This window comes from Rhipicephalus sanguineus, chromosome 5, assembly GCF_013339695.2.
Source record: "Rhipicephalus sanguineus isolate Rsan-2018 chromosome 5, BIME_Rsan_1.4, whole genome shotgun sequence".
Taxonomy (NCBI): domain Eukaryota; kingdom Metazoa; phylum Arthropoda; class Arachnida; order Ixodida; family Ixodidae; genus Rhipicephalus; species Rhipicephalus sanguineus.
This window is the reverse complement of record NC_051180.1, coordinates 49713017-49728825: the sequence shown is the minus strand read 5'-3', so window position 1 is coordinate 49728825 and position 15809 is coordinate 49713017. Positions and strand designations below refer to the sequence as shown.

The following is a 15809-nucleotide window of genomic DNA, read 5'->3' as shown; positions in this document are numbered from 1 at the left end:
CGCAACTGAGCCGCGTGGAGCTGTGTCTTCGTGTGCGTCCGCCGCAGGACAAAGGGCAACGCGCAAAGTATGCAGCTTCCAGCCAACGTAAACATCGCAAGAGAACCCGACGCGCAGCTGCGTCGCATACGTCCTCGAAAACGACGTGGCGAGACGACGGGGCAGGTATGCGTGTGAATGCCGTTATCGCTTATTCATGACGGCTCGCACAAGTCTGATCCCAGCGCGAGACCTTCTCATCGAGCCAACTTAAATCTGTGAATACTACATTACTAAATGTACGGATTTGACCTTTGTTGAGATTGCGCGAGACTGTACCTGAAGAAACCGACTTAAAGGGACATTAAAGAGAACAACGATTTTTATAATATTAGTGAATTACTCTTTACAGATTCCAAAATCACCGCGTTTGCCGCCAGAAGACGCTTGGTAAGCGAGAAAACGCGTCAAAAGAAAATGCGGGTGGCGACGCCACCTTGAAATTCCCGCACCAAACGTCGTGACGTCATAGATTTTGGCGGCGTCTTCTAGGTCCTGCATAGTTCCTAACCAATAAAAGTGAACCTCATTGTCCTCTGAGCGAGCCAAGGACTTAACATACCAAGTTTAAAAAAAAATGTCGTTGAGCCAACGTCGCCAAAGTACGAAAAATACGCTTTGAAATCCGTGTCGTCAGAAGCCGCGATTTTGGCGCGAAATTTAGAAATGAAACTTTGCCCTTGATTCTCTCTTTTACTAACAAACTTATGATAGTTAAATGAACGTCATTACAGTTCCCAGAGTACGATTTATCAATCTAAACCGATTGCTTGTCTCACTTTAGTGTCCCTGTAAACCTGCTAGAACCTCAATACGTTACAAAGCGGCTTCAGGAAGTCTTGGTTTTGGCACTCAGATGATAGATGCGTCAAGACGTCACGTCATTAACATGTTCCCGGAGCCTCCTTTTGAACTTCCCCGTTTCGCAAATATATGCACGTTCGCAGTCGGCGCAAGAAATTTTCTAGACTACTCCTGGAAAGTCTTGCCTGTCCAACTTATCTTTGACGTTTGTGTGCCTGCTTCTGAGCTTCCGTGTCGGGAGCCGAAACGTTCTTTCTTAATTTTTCTTTACTTGGTCGGTGTTTACTTTTATGTCACCACGTACGTTATTTTTGAAATATGAGGCGCTTATACAAGCGCATGCGCAGTGGCGACAAACGCTAACGCAGAGCTTATGCATTGGCTGAACACGTATACATTGGCTGAACGCTTAACGTGGCAAGCTGCAATGTGGCAAGCTGCTCACTGTGGCCTTGCTTCGATGTTGGCAGCTATCGAAGGAAGAGAAAAATTCATTTAGCAGTGTCATGTAGGGCAGATTTGTTAATATGGGAATCAAAGCTCCGTCCTGGTGCCGCTTTGATCTTCGTAACGAAAAAAGAAAAGAAAGAAAGAACAAGGATTCTTACCGTTCTTGTTGGGGCTGCCGTGACGTTCTACAATATGTTCTGAAGTTTCCTGGATATCGCAACTGTCATTGATCAAGAAACAAACAGGTGCGTACATTTATGACGTCGGTCAAAACGCTATATATGCGTCATCCGGCAAAACCGATACACTCACATGTATGACTCAGAGCGATGAGAGTGCTGCGTAGCAAATAACGAAGGTAATGGAGACGGCCTATTACTGTGACGTTGGTGTATAGGTGTGCGCAGTTTGCCGCCCCCCCCCCCCACCCCATCAGAGGGAGGGAAATGTTTCATCTCAGCGCCCCCCCCCCCCCCAATTTTCCCTCAGTGGTCGAGCCCAAAGGACAACGTGCTTAACAGTGGATGAAAAAATGAAGATGAAGCGAGCGAAGACGCTCATGCTTCTCACAATGGCCTGCCCTTTCTCCTTGGCTTTCCGGGAGTAAAGATGGGAAGTGAACAGTTCTTGGAATGCAACTACAATGCAACATCAGGTGCCTTCAGCCGCCATTATCGTCAAAGACCTGCGTGGCCGTAACCCTGTTCTTTAAACGACGACGGGACAGGTCCGACTGAGTAATAGTATGGGGCAGATTTTGCGCCCATTAAGTGATCTGGGGGGGGGGGGGGTGTCACTCCCCGTGCTCCCCTTATGCGCACGCCTATGCGTTGGTGCCAAACCAAGCGTGATCGGCCAATAGATGCAACGCGACAGTCACGTCTTCCCAGATGCGAATGACGGTGCTTGATTAGATTACAATCTAAGTATCAACCTGTGCATCTTATAGCAAGCGCTACGGAACACAGAAGAGACACGCAAACAGGACCTGCACCTCTTAGTGGGTTCTGCGCATGTTTGCACATTTCCATCGTTTTACGTCAAGCACGCGTCCTGTTCACGTGTCTCTCTTCTGCGTTTGTTTCGTTGCGCTTGCTAAGATGCACAAGTTATACACCCACCAACCACCGCACATTTCTGCGTTGAATAAGTATTGAGACACGCCAAGTGGCCAGCGCCGTATTAATTTTGACCAACTGGGGTTCTTTAACGTACCCGTAAATCTAGGTACACTAGCGTTCTTTGCAACTCGCTGCCATCGAAATGCGGCCGCCGGGGCCGGGAATCGAACCCGCACCCTCGAGCTTAGCAGCGCGACGCCCTATAAGTGCTAAGCTACCACGGCGGGTCCCCTTCTCCTTATGCAAAAATGAAAATTAAACGATGACGTGCTTCCCACAACTACCTGCCTTTGGTTGGCTTTCTGGGGATAAAGATGGGAATTAAACGGTACTTGGAACGCAACATCAGGGGTTCTCGGCCGCCATTACCGTCAAAAGCCTGCATGGCTATACTCCTGCACTTAAAGCAATGACGGGAGAGGTCTGACTGAGGAAAGGTATGGGGCCAGCCTTATGCGTTTCATCAGACGCTGGCCTTGGAAAACGCGGCGTGATATATACAGAAACCCACGTGACCATAGTGAGTTTAATAAAAATTCGATTAGCAGGATTCGAACCTAGTTATTCGAGCCTGATTCGAACCCAGTTATTGTGCGTGACAGTCATTTATTATACCACAGATCCACGCCAATGCTTGAAATCACTTCGGGAAAAGACCCTGTGTAATTGTCATGACGAGTAAGGAGTCGCGTTAACAGGCGTAATGTTGCGTGGCAGAAGAATAGCACCAGGCGTCACACCATGTGAATTTCGTAACGAGTGTGTGGTTGAAAGCTGCCAGCCCATTACAACGGGCTCCACCATGATTCATCATCATCAGCAACAGCATCAACAAAGTGTGCAGCTAGTCACGTGATCTCTCAAGCTTCGATGATGATCATGATGGTGATAAAATAGCCACACCGGATGGCTTTCGCCTTCAAGTCATCTTAGGCGAATACTTAAGGGTCCCTGTGAGTTTTGTTTTGTCACTAATATGTTATTAATTTTACCTACCTCCCCTTCACACAATCCGCGACTTTAAAATGTGGCCTTTTATTTTATTGCAATTATATGGACACTCTCGATGGGTTCTTGCCGTCACCGTCATGTACCGTATAAAGTCCAAATTGATAACACCTCCCCCCCCCCCCCGCGCATCGTATGTTCTACCGCGGGTAAAAGCGCGCGAGCGGGGGCGACGAACGCGGCTTAAGCAGAGATCAAACGAGCCGGCCCATATCCGTCGCTCGGAGGGCACATGCGATAACATCACCCCGCTCGGGAGACCTGCCGTCGAAGCAGTGAGGAAACGCCTCGCCCGTATTGAAAGAGCATGAAAAGACGCGAGGTGGGGGTGGGGGGGTGTTGCTCGAGCAGCAACTTTAAATAGACCTTTTTCAAGCAATCCCAGAACCCCCTGCGGACGCGCGAAGCACTGTGGGAAAAGTGCGTACGGCGGGCCCGCCGGCTGTTCCGTCGCTCGTTGCTCTTTGGCGCCGTGGGAGCACCAAACGAAAGAAAACGCGTCGCCGCTGGTTGTCTATTATTAAATCCTAAATACTACACATGTCTGAACGCACCTGAATGTATCTCTACGCATGAAATACGAAAGGAATGATGCAGTCAGTGTAGGTATTACCGAGTGTCACGTGCCGATACATGCAGTAAAAACGTGCTATCGTGAGCAATGGAGCTGGAACACTGAATTCGTATTTATTCAATGATTACTTGCTCACAAGCCACTATGACATTTAATGCCATAGTGGCTCGTGATCGGGTTTAACCAAATTGTAGAAAGGTGTTGCAGTGTTCAGGTACACAGATGATTATTTGATTTTAATTGACAAGTCAAGCGTTATACAAAGATGCTAGCACATTCTAAACGTGTTTTTTAAAAAAGGGATGGGACTAGAATTCGCTTGCGAGATGCATTGCTCGCTCTGATAATTTGCAGTTTCTTGATACATGCTTTTAAGTTTCACTGCGGAGCATGTTTGCGGGCACTAGAGCCCGCTTTCAGTGAAATCTGTGTTTAAGTTCGCGTCGGCGAATTCGTTGTTAAACGAGGAATTGTGATGTCATGATTACGCACGGCATTGGAAAAAAAAAAACATAAAATGAGCAGTAGTTCCCAGCTGCAAAGTGATCAAAGAGGCGGGATATCCTGCGTATCGTTGTATCGGTTTGCGAAAATCTGTTGGAATGGTAAAGAAAGATTAACACGGACGTCCTGCATCCGTAAATAATGAAGAAACTAGAAATATTGCAGTTATTTGTATAAGAAGTCGCATGGCCTGGAGAACGTAGGGAAGCGATGTGGGAGTGAAGGTTGTGTTTGCCGCCCCAAATAAGCTTAGTCGCATTAAGGTCGCAGGGGTCTGCGGTGGGCAAAGAAAAATGCGGTCAGAGGCATGTCAATTGTTTTGTTAATTGTGTAGGAGTTAACTGCAAATTGATCTTTCTTGCGTCCACATGTACATCGGCCGATGTATTAATACGCGCCTCAGCGAGCATCGAAATTTATTGAATGGAGCCGTCTCATCTCGCATCGATATGTCAGTCTTGAAAATGTAATCTCATCTTCGCAAGCACAGTACGTAATATTGTACCATCAACCTAAACAGACAACGAGAGAAAACGCGACAAGTAACGCCACACTTTGTGTCAGTCAGCATTCTCAGTCGTCACAAGACAAGGAATTAAATTTTATTAATCGACTGTAAGCACGCGCCTTGGTTGTTTGACTTCTTGTGCCTCTTTATGACACGCGCGACGCACTCCTATTTTTGTATATATGCCTTTTGTCACGCGTGCAATAAACGTTCACTTGTGTGTGAGCGCTGGTTTGTGCATTTCCTTCCTTGTACTGCTCCTTTCTTTTTTCGCTCTAAGTATTATTCCAACCTGTGGTTATATCACCAACGAAGGTTAGTAAGCACTTATAGTTAGTTACATATGTGGTACGAGCGACGCAATATGTATCTCATTTTCCCAAATGCCGACTACACTTTCTAGTTGGTTGGTTGGTTGAAAAACTTTATTTGGGTCCTGCAGGCAGGCTTGGTCTGACGGTCCCGACGTGGGAGTCGACCGCTGCGCGCTGACGCGCGCCTTGCAGGACTACACTTTCTAGTGTACTCTTTAAATATCAGAACCTCACACTGTACTCGCCAACAGTGTCGAGGGACGTTGATTCCAAATGCATCCGCGAGTCATATACCGCTCCTGCGCTTCATAAGCAACCGAGCTGTATTCTTTTTTTCATTTATGCCGTAAGGCGCACTGGCGCAAAAAAAATAAATAAAAGGTGACGCTTCTGAGCCGCTCAACTGGTCCAACAGTGGGACAGATGGAAATCGTCGAGAGGCCATCGCAACTAAACACTGAAGTTCGTGATTGAATTGTGCAGTAACATGTTGCACCTTGTTAAATTCACTGTCCTGGCACGGCGCAAGCGGAAAGCTACAGCGCGAGGCCCGCGCGCTCGTCGCGGCGGCTGCTGCGGCGTACACACATTTCCCATAAGCAATTGCGCGCCCGCTGGTGGCGCTCGTGTGCTTGAAAAAGGTCTATTCTGATGCTATGGGTGCGGTCGCGATCGTTGGCGCGCGCGCGCTATCTCGGCAGCCATTAGCGGGCGGCTCGTATACCCTTCTACGTGCTGCGCTCTCAACACGAAGAGACTGTCGGAAAGAGCATCTCTCCCTGGAACGGCCGTAATCTCTGACACCAGCGTTTTGTAGAGTTAAGCGAGATCGGATCCAAAAGAGGTAGCTGCCAGCCTTACTTCGTATAACATTACAACTTTACTTTGTATGTAGAAATCCAAATGTATGTATAGCGTTGTGTCATTTTACTCGAAACGAATGACGAAGACGGCACTAAGGACTGTGATAATTATGCGACTTGAACAGTCACGTTTGAGCAAAGAGGCTCTGTAACGAGTGCTCATATAATTGTTATCGCGATAAAATATTTGGGAACATGTACTCACAATTCACCGGCTCGGAACGGCATGCGAGCATTTCTGCAGTATACTTGTAGGCGAGTTGCATAAGTAACCGACCGCAGCTCCTTTTCACCATGCTTGTGAATCGTATGTATGTATATACTCACGCCTTCTCTTTCTCTGCCCAGTTCCCTTCCCACGCGAAGGGTAACAAACTGGACGAAGTCTAGTAAACCGCCCTGCCTTTTCTTCGTTCTCTCTCGCTCTCCATACCTTATCAAGTGGAATGCGAAGCGTATCCATCGCGAGCCGATAAATATTTAACGGCGCATATTCTTCTCGGCTGCCCTCGCAAACTATGCCGAAACTCGTCGGTCATGCGAGGTTGGCGCAGCGTCTTCCTGCTATATAAAGGAACGCGCTACAGCACTGCAGTTGTAGGTGACATGCGAGGAATTTTACGATCTGCGGAAATATCACAGGTCGCATCGGGAACGAGCGCAGACCAATTAACCCACGCAGTTTTTCCACGCTTCAGATATATATGTCGGGTCCATGTTGTCGAAATCAATTCTTCATTTATTTCGTCGAAATCAACTTCTTAATTTATTTTTTATTTCAATAAATAAACGAGAATAAACAGTCATTGAGAGAGAGAGAATGTCTCATAGCGCATAACGCGTGGGGAGGGGGGGGGGCGCGGTAGAGGTACAGGTGTTCCATGTAACTTGTTAAAACATTCAACTCGGTTCATCGCCTCCGTTTCTCTACGCTATCGGCAGCATTCGTGAAGTGGAACTAAAAGTATAACTGAAAACTGAAATAAACGACCGTTACCTCTGCAGTGATGACTCTGTCCAAGTAAAAGTATAACTGAAAACTGAAATAAACGACCGTTACCTCTGCAGTGATGACTCTGTCCTAGTAAAAGTATAACTGAAAACTAAAATAAACGACCGTTACCTCTGCAGTGATGAATCTGTCCAATACGCCGACGTTCGCCAGGGGCGATGACCGCCGGTGCATTAGTACGCAATATGAGAAATTATGTAATCCCTGTAAACATTTTAGTTGCTACGAATCACGCTCGGTACCTTGTAGTGCCGCAGTGTACCAATTTTTCCAGAAACGTGTATCGGTGTATCGCGCCTCGTCATAAATTTTCACCTCCTTTATGACGTGACATTTAAAATTATCTTCATTGTGACTTGCTTTTGATTTCAGTGATTTATCCATGTTAGACACTATTTTTTTTTTCGCTATGACGCATCTCAGCCAATCCTTTCTTTTTATCAAGTAAGTGGTTTTTGTGACTTTTTTTTTCGAAGCGCACGCTTCAATTAGCATGTTTTGTTGCTTCCTTCACATGTGATGCTTAGTAACGTACCACTGCTCACTTGCTGTTGAACGGAGCAGTGACAAAGTCCGTAAAGTTGCAGTCTGTAGCCATTTATTCATCACCTCTCTATATAGATGAGTTTATTAATTGTTAATTACTTCCCTTCGATTACGCATCACTTTCTAGCCTTTTACGAAGACAGACGCGAAGATACTGTACACGTAAGTGATTATGCTCTCTGAATATATGCGTCAACTATTAAAGTGGCCATTTTCACGTATTATATATGTAAACAAAGCTCTTCGCTTTTGCTCAAGGCGCGTTGTTGGGCTAGTTGGTTATGATCCATGAGACTGCAGTGTTTGGCGTAGCGCGCAACTACAAGGACAAAAGGAGGGCACACACACACACACACACACACACACACACACACACACACACACACACACACACACACACACACACACACACACACACACACACACACACACACACACAACACACACACACACACACACACACACACACACACAACACACACACACACACACACACACACACACACACACAGCGCTGTGTGTGTGTCCTCCTTTTGTCCTTGTGGTTGCGCGCTACGCCAAACAGTCTCATGGATCTTCGCTTTTAAGCGCAGGTAGTACGCTCCCGTCTTTGGATGTTCGGGGTATTTTTCGTCAGGCATAAAGTTTAAATCAGTTAACGCAAAGTTTATAAGATTAAACTATTTGGAACAGCGTCAGCAGCTGTTATGTTACGGTATGTATTAGTTTAAGTCTGGAACGTTTATGTTTTACGAGATCTCACCTTGATTGGTTGCTTGGTTTATGGGGTTTAACGTCCCTTAGCGACTCAGGCTATGAGACACGGCTTACTGGAAGGCTCTGGATAATTTCGACCACTTGGGTTTTTTTAGCGTGCACTGACATCGCACAGTAGACGGGCCTCTAGCATTTCGCCTCCATCGAAATGCGACCGCAGCGGCCGGGCTCGAACCCGCGTCTTTTTGTTCAGCAGCCGAGCACCGTAACCACGGGGCCACCGCGGCTGCCAGGGCTGGGCAGTATCGCGAGACAAGAGTATCGCGATAGTATCCTAGAGATACTCCTGAGTATCTGTATTTCTGTATCGAGATACATCTTAAAGATGTATTTGTATGCCAGTAGCGAAATACTTTTATACGATGTATTTTTTTTGTATTGCGATACTGTGCAGGACATGGGTATCTCGTTACCTTTTTTTTCGGAAATCAGCTGACGTGTTTCCAAATTGTGAAAGGATAAGACGTGTTTTCTAAGGTGCGCCGCCTGTGGGTGATACAGGGAGGGCAGCGAGTTGTTCTCCAAACGCACAGAATGGCCCACGTCAGAGAGGAAGGGTTTCGGTACCTAGGTGACCCGGGAAGAGATATCGCCGTGCTGCAGGGCTTCCCGTCCATGATGCCGGCACTTATTCGTTATAACTCGAACTCGTCTGCAGCGGTGAGACACTTTTCTCGTTCGCGAGTGTTGTGTTGAGGCCAACCCGACGCTGTCTAGAAGGCAGCCTGTTTGTTAATACAACACTCTTCTCAGCCAAACAATTATTGTGTGCAAAATAAATGTCCACTTTTTCTTAACTCACCTGGTGCTCCAAAGTGATTCAGCAGATATGCTTTAGTTGGACGTTTTATTGCGCTGCAACATTATTCACGATATGCTGTGCTTAATAAATGTATTTGCGGAGCATCAGCATCCCCGACATTACAAAAATATATATTTAAGTATCTGTATTCTTGTACATGTATTCCTGTACCTGTATTCTGGGATACCTTTTTTTTTCTTTTTGCAAAAGTATCTGGTAATTATCCCGCTACGTCAAGGAAAAATGTATCTCAGTATCTGTATTATAGGCTTCCAGCACATGTATTGCGATATCTGTATTCCAGAATACTTTTCTGAGTATCTGTGCCCAGCCCAGGCGGCGGCATATCTCACTTTGAGTATCAGTGCATCAAAGAGGACAGGTGGCGGTGACGATTGGTGCGGTTGGTTTGGCTGCTTGGTGGGCACCATCTCTGTATGCCAACTGGACTCCGCCGAAGAGAGAGGGGTGGCATTTACGAAATCCTATTTCTTTCGGATTGGAATGGCTGACAACGCTCTTTGCGATGCGCGTCGTTGCGAGGAGACGTTACACCACGTCCTGTGCGACTGTCCGGTATATAATGTTCAGAGACAGTCACTGGCGTCCGTTCTAGCGCACCTTGACAGTAGACAAATGTCTGTTGAAACAATTCTTGCATGTCGTCAACAGAAGACATCGCAGCTGAAGGCGACGAAGTCACTGCTGAGGTTTTTAAGAGAGACGAACTTGGACAAGCGACTGCGACAGAAATGTCGCGTACCACGCAAGAGTGACCGACTGTGACTGACTGTGTGTGTGCTGTGTCATGTGCTATCTTTATCTCTCTCTTTCATCTCCGTCTTTAAATCTCTCCCACCCCGTTCCTATGTGTAGGGAGCAAACCGGTTTTCCTAAACTGGTTAACCTCTGCCTTTCCTTCTCTATATTTCTTCTCTCTTGAGCATCAGTGGAAAAAGATGAAAACTGCGAAGCTCGTGCCTCTGGTACATATACTACAATTTAAGGTACCTAGGTCGTCGGTTGCCTTTAACGGGTAAGCTTACACTACCACTTCCAGTAGCGAACATGATCGCTTTTGCACTTCAGAAAGAGACGTGGACTGCGCTGATGCTTCACACAGCCGCAATGCCTTCATCTTTTTGCAATTCAATTTTATTTCACACTCAACAAGTATAACAGAAAGTCTTCTTCGACGTGTCGCTTACAGCCTCTTCGGGCACGTCACACGGTTATAACTGTGGCGTCATTTAGCGAGCGGTTCGAGTTGCTTGGCGTCCGCAGCGCCGAAGGAAAGGAAGCTGTGATTGGTTCAGCGACAGGCGCGCGCACGAACGTCACGCGACTTTCCGTGCACTTCGGTCATGTACACACACAAACACACCAACGATGACGACGATCTGCGCAGTTCAACTTTTTTCTCTCTTTTTGTTTAATCACGCGGGCAGACATAGGAGACCGCGTTTACATGCGCATGACGTCACACCACCGGCTGCACGTACAGGCGTCACACTGTCGGAACGACTTGAGGCACGGGTTGCTGCTTTTTTTTTTCTTAACTCGGGAAAGATGTAGAGCTGTGGATGCGAGCGAGCGCAGTGAGGATTGTAAAGAGAAACTGTATATATATATATATATATATATATATATATATATATATATATATATATATATATATATATATATATATATATATATATATATATATAGAAACAGCGGTGTCGGTGTCCGTGAATACACGTGCTGCAGTACGGCACGGCGGGGCATATTGCAGTCACGTGCGCTAAGCTCGGTCTTTTATCAAGCCTCGATTGCTGGTCACAGCGGGACTCGGAGGCATCGTTTATACTCCGATGGGCGTGTCGCAAATAGCGCGTGCGTATCAGTGTTCCGATTCACCGAAGTCTGAATAGAAGAATTTGCGCATTCACGTTCACGAGCAGTGCAGTGAGGGCGACCTAAATGACACTGAACTCGCATATCCTAGATTCGAAGGTCGTCTGGTATGTGATAGGTAATTTAACACCTCTCGGTTGTTACCGTAGTACCAATACATTGCATTCGTTGATTTAATGACAAATATATAACACGAAATGCAAAGCGCCAGTGTTCATCTCACGGACAGGGTTAGGAGATAGCGTAGTCATGCGCTCTATACATTACTCGTTTCCTTTATCTTGGAGATTTTCGTGTTAAGATACCTCGCACGTATGTAACTGAATCCGCCATGTTGTAGTACCAGCACGGCGGGAAGCTATGCTCGCTACGTCACGTGAGCGTTATCAGACCATCGCTAGCGGTTCTGTCATTCTGACAAAGAGGCCAATAAGGTTCCTGACGCGTCTTTATGACATCGAATAAGGTTGTCCGCAGCAGTGAACGTACTGCGTTAACCATCACTGTAGCCACCATGCTGTAGTACCTGTACGTTAAGAAGCTGAATTCATGACGTCACGTGAAGGCTATCCATACAAAGCCGAGCTTATGTACTCTCCAGTGTTATTAGAAGACTTCAAAACGAAGACTTCTGGGGTTTCGTGCGCGAAAACCAGCGATATGATTACGACGCACGCCGTCGTGGAGTACTCCTGTTTAATTTTGACCACCCGGGATTCCTTAACGTGCACCTAAATTTACAAGTACAGGGGTGTTTTCTTGCATTTAGCCCTCATCGAAATGCGACAGACGTCCAAGACTTCATTGGTATGATGACATAAGCAGCAATATGCCCGGCCGAGGCGCAAGTACGCGTTTTTCAACGCAAGGTTTTTTTTTTTTCTTTTTGGAGACGAGTGCGGCAAACAGGAATCACAAAAACAAATGCTAGGTGAGTAGGCACAGAGGTGCAAGGCGTGGAACACAGTTATAGGACTAGGCGATTCACAAGCATATAGGAAGTGTTTCGATTTAATGATTAGGAACAGTGTTCTTTCGCAAGAAAATTATTTTCCATTTGCTCGCGATAGCTCAAGGCAATTGCCTGTTGGTATTTCCTCTATAACCATGTCGTCTGTAGAACGATATTGTTTCAAACTCAACCGAAACTGCCACATGATGAATGCGAGGCGGTAATAATAATAATAATAATAATAATCGTACGACTCACCATTGAACCTGTGAACTAACGGTAATAACTGCGATCCTAACTGTAACCACATTTTGGTCTCACAGCACTTTATGCCACGATCGCGGCTGTAACACTGTATATAATAGATTCACTTATAAAACTTGCCACTCTTCGGGGCTTGAGGTATAATCGCTTAACAAAATATCTCAGCAGCTGGCTAAAGTGACTAGAATTGGCCCTTTTTCCTTTATCTTGTTTAGCACGGTGGATTATCAGTATTTGTGCGGGCTAATAATAATCATATAAACAATATCACCTATCCTTTGCACGGTCATATGTTGAGGCGTCCTTCTGAATGTGTGTCGGTGGCGTGTTACTGCGTCACTGTTTATGTATAACCACCGGCGTTGGCACTGTGCGTATGTCGTATATATCACCTGCTATTTGTCCTTCATCAGATCCTTTTATGCTCTGTTGACTTATCTGTTTTAAAGCGAATACAGAATCTGAAACAGATCCTAAGCTGTGACTTTGAACGATCGTGCAACGGATCAGCGCCCTTTCCAAATCCTGTTGGCGGCAGGTACGACGGCAAATAAAGAAATAAAAAATAAAGGATCAAGTGCATTAATAACGTGTGCATTCGAACATTACATGACGATACAGGTCGCTGAAAGCGAACCTTTTTGAAAGAATAGCCTTCCGGAACAAGTATCGACACACTTATGATTCATGTGTAGTAGAGAAAGCGCATTCCAACCGTAATTGCGTTCCGAAAGTTAATGTGTCCGGCCTCTTCGAGCAAATGCCGCCTTGTAGGCTTCGGGAGACGTCGCGATTGGTGAACGGTGGTCAGTCGGAACAACTGTTAAGACGGTTTAAAAAGGGCGGGTAATTAAAGTCCAAAACGGGTGGCGCTTTGGAGGTCGGAATTCAGACGCTGCTGCAACACATTGTTGCAGTTTTTATCATCTGCAGTTGGCAAATCCGTCCAAGCACCATACCCATGACGCGCCGAATGTTTCAATTACAGATCATTTGTTTCGTAACGCGGTTAACATTCATGTGCACTTACGCTCGTGTTCCTCGCACCTGTATAGCGAATTTCGTTATTTTTTCTTATTCGCGGGCACCGCCATCTTCGGCTTTCACAGGAATGATTTCTCAATTTTTCAGGTCGTGACGTCAAATTAACGAGGTCACGAAATGCCGACTGCATTTGTATAGCCGTTTTAGTGCGTATGGGTCTACTGCGCTATCGTTCATGTAGCTGTTACAGGTGCAAGCCCAAGATGGCGGCACCAAACGCGTCTTTCATATAGTTTTTAATTAGCGCGTTCAGCAAGGCATTACAAATCTGCAAACCCTGCGTCGTCTCCGGCAAACCAGCGGGCAATGACATTATGAATGACCCCTTAACATAAAGAACTGCAGAAACATATCCAGGTAGCGTGCATGCTTACCAACAAACAATACATATACGAAACACGTGCATGGATCAACAGCCGACCACAAGCGACACGGATAACTGCAGGGAGTGACGCATCACATTTAGGGGGCTGTCGGTGTCAGAGCTTTTGACTGCGAGGCAGTCAAAAAACAATACCGTATTCTCTTATCTAAGCACCTCGCGTCGCGATTTCACGGGGTGGAAATAACCAGCGCAGCATCTTGTTTTGCTTTTGCGAAGGCGCGCGAATGTGTTTAGATCGCTGTCGAAAACAAATTTGAGAGGACGCCAGCCCTAATGTCAGACGCCTCTAGTGCAGTTATTCCGACCAGCTTAAGGAAAAAAGAAAAGAAAGAAAAAGTGTCACAGAGCAGGTATAAACGATCGGCAAAGAAGGGCGACTAGGAAAAAAAATTAATGTTTAAAAATAAAGGGAGACTAGAAGACCACGGCTTTCTCGTAACAAATAAAAACATCGCTAGAGCTTGGTCCAGAAAGACCGACCGCAAGTGGTCAGTGTAAACCATAACGCTGCGCGGCACACAGCCAACCACACGGGCGAACTGAGACAGTCTGTCGGGATTTCGCCGGACATAAAATGCACGAGCTAGAGAGAGATGCGCTGCAGGGGTGGGGTGAGGAAGGTGCCTCCTCCTGGTGGGGTTCGGGTGGTCCCGAGGCTGCTGGACGCCAGAAGGGTTTTGGGGCATGGCGGCAGGAGGAGGGGATGGCCTCTTGTCTCTGGGCATCGTCCCTGTGAGAGAAAGGAGTGACGATGAAATTACTGGGTGGGGTCACGGAGGAGGATTAATGAAGCGACATTCATTGTAACGATAACAGCGTGACCACAGTGTAATCCAGATATAACCTGACTGTAGGCAGGCATGTACTGCGAGGCAAAAATACACTTTCTTTCAAAAACACCGAAAGAACAAAAAAACTCAGCCAGTTGCACGTCTTGAAAACTATCGGACAGCGAAACTGCGCAAGCGTATGTGAGGGTAGTCTAATTCTTAGTCTCATTTTGGGCATCAGCGTCATCATAATTTCCTTTTATTTATTTCTTTATTCACCCCCTCCTCTGGTCACGTGACCTGCGTGACGCCTACTGCTACTACCGCTACTACGACGACGACGGCACAGGGACAGACTAAGACAGCTTCATGGTAAAGGTTGCCTACCTTAGAGGCAGTATAGCAGGCCGCTCATGATAGCGATCGGCGTAATAGAGAGGCGACGATCAATCGTGCATGGCCACCAAGATAAGGCAAGTTCTGTGAACAACAGGGCCCGTAGGCACAGCAGTACATCTTATGCAGGGTATTATTCGTAAGATTCAAAGTATCAACTAATCCTGAGTCTGGTCTTTAGTGAAGCCGGCTGGGCAATGGAAAAGAAAGCTTCCGAACAGATATTTTTGTGAATTCGATCCCAGGATCGATGCACGATGCAAAAGTTTATAATATATCTTGTGCTCATTTCATGTAAATTCGCTACCTTTGATTTATACAATTTCTGTCAAGCCCCCCTTACTCAATGCCCATGTGGCCATGTAAGATATATTCAAATAAATAAATAAATAAATAAATAAATAAATAAATAAATAAATAAATAAATAAATAAATAAATAAATAAATACTGTAACAGTGACTGGCCACAGGTCCACATTCTGAGATTTAAAAAGAAGTCACAGTTTCGCCGCAACGGCGAAGCAATGAATGCGATAGCCCCGCCACGGTGGTCTAGTGGTTATGGCGCTCGACTGCTGACCCGAAGGTCGCGGGATCGAATCCCGACCGCGGTGGCTGCATTTTCGATGGAGGCGAAAATGTTTGAGGCCCGTGTACTTAGATTTAGGTGCACGTTAAAGAACTCCAGGTGGTCGAAATTTCCGGAGCCCTCCACTACGGCGTCTCTCATAATCATATCGTGGTTTTGGGACGTTAAAACCCAGATATTATTATTAATGA

At 46.2% G+C, this 15809-nt stretch overlaps 1 protein-coding gene across 2 annotated transcripts in view; it reads right to left on the bottom strand.

Moving 5' to 3' along the window:
* Nucleotides 1-10461: 10461 nt before the first annotated feature.
* The window catches only part of LOC119393608 (ras-related protein Rab-27A), a 111459-nt gene continuing 106111 nt past the window's right edge, over nt 10462-15809 (bottom strand). For both annotated transcript variants that reach the window (XM_037660718.2, XM_037660719.2), the window contains exon 5: nt 10462-14593. The gene's annotated coding sequence lies outside the window, so the exon portion shown is untranslated. The remainder of the gene's footprint in view (nt 14594-15809) is intronic.